A 9236-nucleotide genomic window follows, 5' to 3' on the forward strand; every position below is an offset into this window, starting at 1 on the left:
GCAATCAGTGTTGAGCCAATCATGGCTTGCCACGTCCGAGGCAGGGAGAATTTCTTATAAAAAGGAGGGGCTCGGATTGCCTGGGGTCTCCGGTTGTGAAGCTTATGCTCTCCCTCTCAAGACGCATAAAGCTTGCTGCAGAAGAACCCTATTGTGTGTGGTGTCCTTATTCGCGGGCGAATTAGAGAACACTCACACACTAGGCCCAGAGGAATAGCATAATTAAGTATTTACTAAGAGACCCCTGGTGGTGGGTTTAACAATAGACCAGAATTGCACCTGGGCGTATTAGCCCTTTCACCTGGCTCCCGTGAATAGATGATTTTAGGTAGGGCTGATCTTATTTCAGTTGGAAACACTGCCTGGCTCCTGTTAGCTTTTATGTATGCATTTTCTCTGTTTTGTATAAAGAGCCATTTTGCATCCTGATGTACCTTGGCTGATGTATCGCCTAACTTCCTTGTTTTTCTTCTATGTTACAAGTCTGATGCTCCCTTTGAGAAATTACATTCAGATACAGCACTCTCTGTGTGTCAGTGTCTGTCATTTTTCTGCCATCTCCTTGCCCACCTGAGTACCGGGACCCTGAATTCCCCCACGGGTTGAGAAACCCACTGAGTCCAGTCTGCAGCATTGGTAGTCCTTAGGATGTTAGATCAGACAGAGGTGTGGGCAATGAATGGGTTTCAAAGGAAACTAAAGCTAGCCTGAGATAATTTGGCTTTAGTCAAAAACATTTTACATCTTTATAATCTTGAACTTTACTTATTTGGCCAAGTCAGCTCAGTCAGTCAACAGGTTCTCCAGCACAAGAGTGAGAATTAAAGAGAAAACAGACAATTAGACAACATTGTAGCCTGACCCCAGCCAGTTCTGAGGTTGAGGCAGGTTTATTTTTTCCTAATCTGCTTTTATAACATTTTAGTTAAATGCAAGTAATAAGGGCAAAGAAACACAAATAGTCAAGGAACAAGCAAGGCAATAAGCAAAGTCCCATGATCACTGTTTCAGAGGGCATATCAGGATGACCAAGATATCTGAGCCGCCTACTTCCCTGTCCTAGTCCAAAGTCATATTCATGCCTGAAGTCTACTTCTTTTGCTCCACCCTAAAATTAAGATTCCTGCCTAAACTTACTTCTTGTCCTTGGTCAATGTCAGATTCCTGCCAAGCAGCCCCCAAAGCTCTCCACATTTATTTGGCCTTACTAGGTGTTCTCTCTCTCTTTCTCCCTTCCACACCCCCACCTCTCTCTCTCTCTCTCTCTCTCTCTCTCTCTCTCTCTCTCTCTCTCTCTCTCTCTCTCACACACACACACACACACACACACACACACTATAGTGTGTGTTTCTTTCTTCTGGGAATTTCACAGAGGTAATGGGGAAAAAAAAAAAGCCTGATAATTTCCAAAGATAGCTGGTGACTTTTCTCCTGACTTCTGGGTTTTGCCTAGGTATAGGATGAGATAACAACCCAGATATCTGGTTTCCACTGACTGTGGAGATATCTGTGAGTCTCAGCTGAGCAGCCAAGAGGGGACCTGGGCAGCCATCTAGATGCAAGGAATCATTCTTGGATTCACTCAAAGATTTTATGGGCCAAGCTTTCTCATCAAAAGAGCAGCTGCCCGGTGGCACTATGGCAATGTTATCAGGATCTCCAGACATCAGGAGACACCTCAGACTGTCAGAGTAGCTAAGTTTCTAGAAGGAGCTGTCAGCAATTTCTGGCAAAAGTCCACATGGCTGGGCAAACTCACCAGCTTTCTAGATTAGCTTGCAGAGTGTTCAGGGCTGGGTGCAACCACACATCAAACTCCCTACCTGGTTCCCAGGGATGAAGGCAATGTCTTCTTTGGCACATTCCTCTTTCCATTTACAAAGAGCCCACGTACAGGGAGGGAATGAACGTGGAGATCTGTGGATTTGCACTGGGACCAGGGCAGGGGGAGGGGAGCCTAATCCCAGGACCAGCTGCCGCTGAAAGGCTGTTTGCAGTGCTGGGGAGCATGCAGACGTCTTTGTTGGCCAGGCAAGGCTGGGAAAATGATTTGATTGAGCCCCATTGCTGAAGGCTCCGGGAGAAAGATGGCATTCTTTTTCCTGTTTCCAGGGGAAGGGGGAACAAATCCATTAAGCAAATGATGCAAGGTTCAGCTCCCACACACTGACTAAACAGTCATAGGACAGTGGTTTAGAAGCGGCCTTAGGCTTGGCTCCCGAGCCACTTTAACTCCTCATTAATTGGCATTGCCCAAGTGTGGACAAACAGTTCCATAAATAACACACGGATAGCCAGTAGCTAACGGCTACCCTGTCTGTTGTATGTCTCTACTCCATCCCTCCCTCCCTCCAGCTTTCAGGAAATGACTTCTTGTCATTCTGACTGGTCTCTTTTCAAGCAGACTGAGGCCAAGATGTGAAGCCCATCATTTTCAGCATACATCCCACCGAGCAACAGTAGGAAGCTGTTGCTTTGGGGAATGAGGCAGAATACGTCCCACCAGAGCCCAATGAGCAGGCCTCTGGGCCCTGGCCATACTGTTTTTTCATTCAAAGCCAGAGGCTTCTGAGAGTCTTGACTCAGAAGATCAGGGAGCAACATGTGAGCTGGGTGTTTTCTCTTTGTGTGAGGGAGGCCTCGGAGGCTGCCGCTGACACTGTCTTGGAGATGTGGCCTCTTGAACAAGGCTGTGCAGGTGAACACAAAGCAGCTGCTCCTCAGGATAGTATCCTTTTTTTTTTTTTTTTTTTTTTTTTTTGGGAAGCATGAGGCATAGCCCTGCCCAACAGTCCTTGAATCTCCATGGATCCCTGTAAGACCCTCGGGCTGTGAAGATGTTGGGCCTAAGCACATACTTTACTTCCTGGAATAGGAAAACAACTTCTTTTATCTCTTTTTCCTCTACCACAGGTATTTGACAAGTTCAAAAGTCACTATCTTGGCCATTTGTGTGTGTGTGTGTGTGTGTGTGTGTGTGTAATTTGTATAATAACCACATCCAGGAGCCTTGGGTGCACAGCTCTCGCCACACTGTGCACAAGCTGAGTCCTCCGAGCCATTGTCTCCATATCTGTAATGTGAGAGACCTGAAACTCATAACTCAGAGAGAGCAACAGAAAAAAAAAAAAAAAAGTGTTTCTAAACAGCATGAAGTTGAGCATGGTGGGATGGAGCTGCTGACTTAGAGTCCTCTCTGTTTCTGTAAGTAACCCTTATAAACGCATTGCTTCCCCCAAGGGTGAGCTTGCTGGTATTGCTGTTTTAGGCTGGTGTAGACTTCCCAATTACTGTCATCACTGTGCTCTGGTCAGTATTTGGAGGTGCCTTCCGCTCTGCTCCCAGTCTCTCTTCTTCCTTCCTTCACAATGCCCTAAGTGTCTTCTACTCCTCTAATCGGCTGAGAGCATCCTGGATCCATAACCAGGCTGGTACTGACTATGGTCTTTACAGTCTATCCTCAGGGCAGAGCATCAGGGGTAGGAGTTAAGGAAGTTTTCCTGCTGTGCAGAAAGGTCTAGTAGTAAGCTTCTAGATACTGTGCCACCAGGTCCTATACCAAGGCTCTAATGGCTAGGGACAAAGGAGGGGAAGAGAAAGCCAACCTCACCTTACACTTTAAATATTTTTGTGTGACTATAGCATCAAATGCTGTCCCACCGGGGCACTTTGGCAGCAAAATCTCTTTTCTGCTGTTTGTAAATTCTAAGACAGAGATGCTACTGAATTCATTTCCCCTCCTTTAACAGCTCATGGCCAAGGAGAAATAGTAATTTTTTTTTTGGCATCTTAAAAATAGAGTAGGGGTCAAAGGAAGGTTAAATGACCTCTGCAGGGCCCCGCCAGGCTCAGGAAGTTCTGATGCTCAGAAGTGTTGGTCTCCAAAGACCTGGGAGCTCGACACAATGGGGCCCTTTCTAACATCTGCTGCTGCAGGCTGATGAGCTAAATCAATCCCTGTTCCTCAAAAATCAATGAAGGCAGTGACCAGCTGTCAGCAGAGACTATAAACTGGTTCATTTTATGCAGGAAGATGCCCTGTGATAGGCCGTCTGCTAAATAAATGCTTTCTTCGATGTGACTTGAAACAGCAAGTCGGGAGTGACAATATACAAATGGAAGGAGACGGAGCAATGATCAGGCCATCTCCTCAGTTGCATGAGACCATCACAGCAGTTACCAGGAGCTAAACTTTGAGGTAGATAGTCAAGAACAGCATCTTTACAGTGACACCGAACATCTACAGAGCAACTATACTCCAGGCTCCAGACAAAGGGTATAGCTTGCCTTTTTCTTTTCTTTTTTTTTTTTTTTCCCAGCTACCTTTCAAGTATGCCAAGCATGAATGCTTGCTATTGATACCTGTCAGGGCACAGCAAACTCCAGACCAAAAGAGCCAAGCTTGGAAGCATGGAAGCATGGGACACTACAAGACAAGTTTCAAAACACAAGTGCAACTCAAGAGTGGTCCAAACCACCTCGATTCAAAACTAGTGTTTTGGGGGAAAGCCTGCCCTTCCCCTCCATTGTGATGGGGCTTCTGACAATTATTATGGAGCCTCTGATATAGCCACAATGGACGTTACTACAGCCTGTTAAACTTTTTGTCAAGTTTTGTCAACTTTTTTAATGAGAAAGGTAAGACAGATTGGTGGGAGGTGAGTATTGATATCCCTTAACAGCAAATAAAGGCAGAGGCAACTTGGAGTTGCAATCACAGATGTAGTATTAATACTATAAATATTTAACCTTACTACTAGTGTTGTTACTTTGGTTTTTGAAATAGCATCACACTCTGTAGCCCAGGCTAGCCTGAAATTCACTGTGTATTCTAGACAGGCCTGGAACTTGCAGTAGTCTTCCTGACATAGCTTCCCACCTTAGATATTTGTTTATTTGGGGTTTTGGTCAAGTTTATTACCTTTGCCTTTTTCTTCTGATTTTGTTTGTAGAACTGTGCCTTAAAGAAAACTGCTGTCTGATTCTACCTGGAAGGTAAGGGTGTTCTCTGGATATCCTAAGAGTATAGAACTTCTACTCTTTGCAGGAGATCACTAAAACTTAATGAAGATGCAGAACAACACATTAAAGTCTCTATAATGAGTTATTAACTACAAAGAAGTGAGAAATAACATCCTTCAAATATAAGGAAGGGAGATGAGGACTTTTTTTCAAGTTAGCGTAAGTTATATAAGTTGACCAAAGGGATCTGAATAAAAATAAATTAAGATCTGGATAAGACTGACACTGACTCACGAGCACCAGCATTTGAAAGATTCCAGCTTGAGGCTAGAATCCCTCCCAATTAAAGCTGCTATGGGACACTCCTCATGGATAGGAAGCTTCTACTGTGACCTTGAAGAAGAGGCAGCACTGTGGACTCTGAGAGTGATGTATGTGCCTCCGTTTTTATTAAAGGTGTCTATAACTTGAAGGGGGATGAGGTGTCCTGGCAAGACCTTGTACTATGACCTTAACAGAGAGATTTCTCATGTAGGGAGTGCATGGAGCAAGAGATTCTCAGAGCCTCTCTGCCTGGGGTTAGGGATGGGGTAGAGTGATAGGAAATTCTTGGCCAATAGCCCAAATTTGTAATAAACATAAGGGAGAGCCACTTATTGAGCAACACCTCAAGTATCAACTGCTTGAGCTGTTCCATCCTTCATCAGTGCTGACTTTCTGCCAACCTTTGCAGATCTTGTCTGCAGGACCAGAGATCCGAGGACCCGATGGAATGGGGCAGACTGCAGTCTGGTGCTGTAGACAATCTTACTTCAATCTCGGTGTACATTTATGCATGAATGTAAGAAAGAAAGCAATGATCCAAGGGAGGCTGGTTGAGTTCAGAAAATCATGTAAATAACACCAGTAAGTACATACTAAATATTAACAGAGCAGTCATGAATTTTCCAGGACTTCCCCAGTACACCACAATTTAAACACAATTGCCTGGTGTGTATTGTAGATTTTATCTGGGTAAGCATGAAAGCAAGGTACAAGGCCGTATCCAAATTCAGAGTGCAATGAGCACACTGGGTTCGATAGCTACGTTCTGGCAACTAACAAAAATAAGCATGTCCTAAAAGCTGAACGGAAACGCTTGTCACAGGAGGCATTAAAAGCATGCCTGAGAACAATCCAGGGAACAAAATGCACCTCAGGTCAAAGGCCCTTCTTCCCCTGGTTCTCTCACAGCTCCTCAAGGCCCTGTTCACTATGCATCCCTTTTTTGACCCCGTGCTGACCATCAGGAGCATCCTGATCTGGGAATACCTCTTTTTTCTTTTTTTTCCCATGTTCCCAAAGAAGTTCTCTCATTTATCCACAAGGGAGTCCTTAGGTGGCTAGCAATCTTGGGAAAGGAACTTCTTCTGGCACTGTAGCATCTGGCAAAACAAACAAACAAACAAACAAACAAACAAAACAAAACCACCAAAAACCAAAAACAAACAAACAAACAAAAAACAAAAAAACCCTGAAGATAGGTGAGACCCCTCCTGAGGGTAGAATATGCAAGAGGGGCTAGTAGACTTCCATCCTGTCTTACAGAAGATGAACATTAGGGTTATCTCTATCCCTTAAAGTGCCATGGAGAGAGAGAGAGATGGATGGTCACAGGCTCAGGGTCTGGGAGAGTATTTTCAAGACAGTGTTATCTGTGGCCAGCTGCATCACTTAAGTAGTGTAGAACACAGGGCTGAGAGAAGTCATAGCTTGTATCAGAAGGCAGAGTAACTTGTGGCCATGGAGGATATGGTCTGGGAGGGACTTTGGGAGCCATAAGAAGAGAGTGCCGGGTCCTGCTCAGGGAGGCTAATCCCAATGCCTGCTCATTTTTAATTATTAAATTGTATTTGATTATTTTTGAGTTAGTTTGTGTAGCCTAAGCTGGGCTAGAGATCTACCTGAGGATGGCCTTGAACTTCGGATCCTTCTGATTCGTCCTTGAACTTCGGATCCTTCTGATTCGTCCCCACTGAGTGCTGGAACTAAAGGCAGGAAACACCAAACTCTCCAGGGTTTCCTGCACGGTAGGTGTGACAGTTAGGTTAGTTTTTGTTGACTTGACACAAACTAGAATCCTCTGGGAGGAAGGACCTTCAACTGAGAAGTAGTCTCCATCAGATTGGCATGTAGGCATGTCTGAGGGGCATTTTCTTGATTGATAATTGATGTGGGAGGGTCCAGCCCATTGTGGATATTGCTGCCCCTGAATTAGGTAGTCCTGGGCTAGCGAAGAAAACAGATGGAACAAACCATAAAAAGAAAGCCATTAAAAGCAGCATTCATTTCTCTGTAGTGTCTGCATCAATTCTTGCCTCCTGGTTCCTGCTCTTAGTTACTGCTTGGACTTCCCTTGATAATGCACTATAAGCTATAAGATGAAGTAAACCCTTTTCTCCTCCAACTGGTTTTGGCAAGCACTCTCCCAATTGAGCCATATCTGCGCCCCCACCTCTTTTAAAAATGTGGACAGATTTTAGAATCTTTTGTGGGAGATGCCCCCATTTAAGGCAACTGTTTTATGAGTAGCCACAAACACTTAGATTCATGGATAATTTGTGGATGGTGAATATGTTACCACTAAAATCTGGAGAAGACTCACTGGGGACTTGTTTTTCCTTAACGAGTTTGTTAAACCAGTCAGAAAACCTTGGCAGGATGTATTATTAATATAAAGCCACCCCTGTGCTCCTAGATGAAGCGGGGTGTGGCTAAGCTATTGCACAGTAGCAAAGCTAGTGAGATCCCCGTGGTATTCTGTGTGCCTCCAGAGAAGACAAACTGTGCCAGAGTGCCACTGCAGGAGGCTGTGTACAGAGCACACTGGCCAAGTCTATAAATAACCACGTGGGGCTGAGGGTGGGATAGGGTAAATAATTTTAATAGTTCTGGGTACTGAAGACCTCAGTAGAAGGAACCACAGTTTTAAGAATGCAAGGAGCCCTCAGGAGTTCCCATTTATCTTTTTCTAGGTTCAAGACCTAGCAGAATAAAAATTGGGGCTACTAAACAGATAAGCAGTGGGGTAAGTGTCTCTTTTTAATTAGATATTAGGGAATAAGCTTTAATTATTAAAGGTCATTTTAATTAACATTGGGCAGTATTAGCTATTTTAACTGAGAGTTTGAGGGCCTATTTATCAAATTAATTTGTAGTTGCCAATGGCTTAATTTAATTTTAATTAATCACTCATTGTCTTACAGTTTCTGAGCCCAATATAGGCTATTTTAGGTCTCTGGGTACTATAAAAGGCTATAAGAAAACTGTAATTAAAGTTGGCATACTTATTTCCCCCTTTTCATATTTACTTTTGAAGACTACAGGGGACTCGATGCCTACATTTGGTAGAATCCTCGGGTATAACTACTATGAGTCCTAATATTAAGTCTATGACATTTTGCCAATCAAGTCTCTCCTTTTTCCTTTTGTGTTAAGCCTTCTGCCATTGGGCTCTAAGCTCGGGATCCCTGTACCCACATTGATGCCATGGCAGGAGCCATTCTGAAGCTCATTCTCCCTCTCCCCACTGGGGCAGGTCAGCCACTCTAATCCACCACTGGTCAGTACTGCCTGGCTGATTTTGGTAGTTCACTCTTCTGTAGCTAGAGCAAAACACCAGACCCTGGGAAATTTATAAACTATACAAGTATATCTGGCAGGAAGTTGAAAAGCTTGCCTTTGGCATGCCTTAAAATAATTCACAGCAACAAAAAAGAGTAGTTGGTTGGCTTTGGGGCCAAATTAACAATAGCTTTGGCTAAAAACAGCCAACTAATGAAATATCATGGTCTTTGTTGGCTTACAGGCAATTCTGCTAGCCTCCTTCCAACACTTGCTGCCATTACTACCTGCACAGCTGCCAGGTGCGGATGGCCTGGCAGCATATAAACAGACTGCTCGCTACCCCAGTGGTCCCCTTCTCTCTCATTTTCTCTCTCATTTTCTCTCTCATTTTCTCTCTCATTTTCTCTCTCATTTTCTCTCTCATTTTCTCTCTCATTTTCTCTCTCTCTCTCTCTCTCTCTCTCTCTCTCTCTCTCTCTCTNTTTTCTCTCTCATTTTCTCTCTCATTTTCTCTCTCATTTTCTCTCTCTCTCTCTCTCTCTCTCTCTCTCTCTCTCTCTCTCTCTCTCTCTCCTCTCTCTTTCTCTTCCCACATGTTCCTGGCTGGCCTCTCTTTCTCTCTTTGTCCTTCTCTGTTACCCCTCTCTCTCCCCTTCTCCACCTCTACC

The sequence above is a fragment of the Mus caroli genome, chromosome 13, assembly GCF_900094665.2.
Source record: "Mus caroli chromosome 13, CAROLI_EIJ_v1.1, whole genome shotgun sequence".
Taxonomy (NCBI): Eukaryota; Metazoa; Chordata; class Mammalia; order Rodentia; family Muridae; genus Mus; species Mus caroli.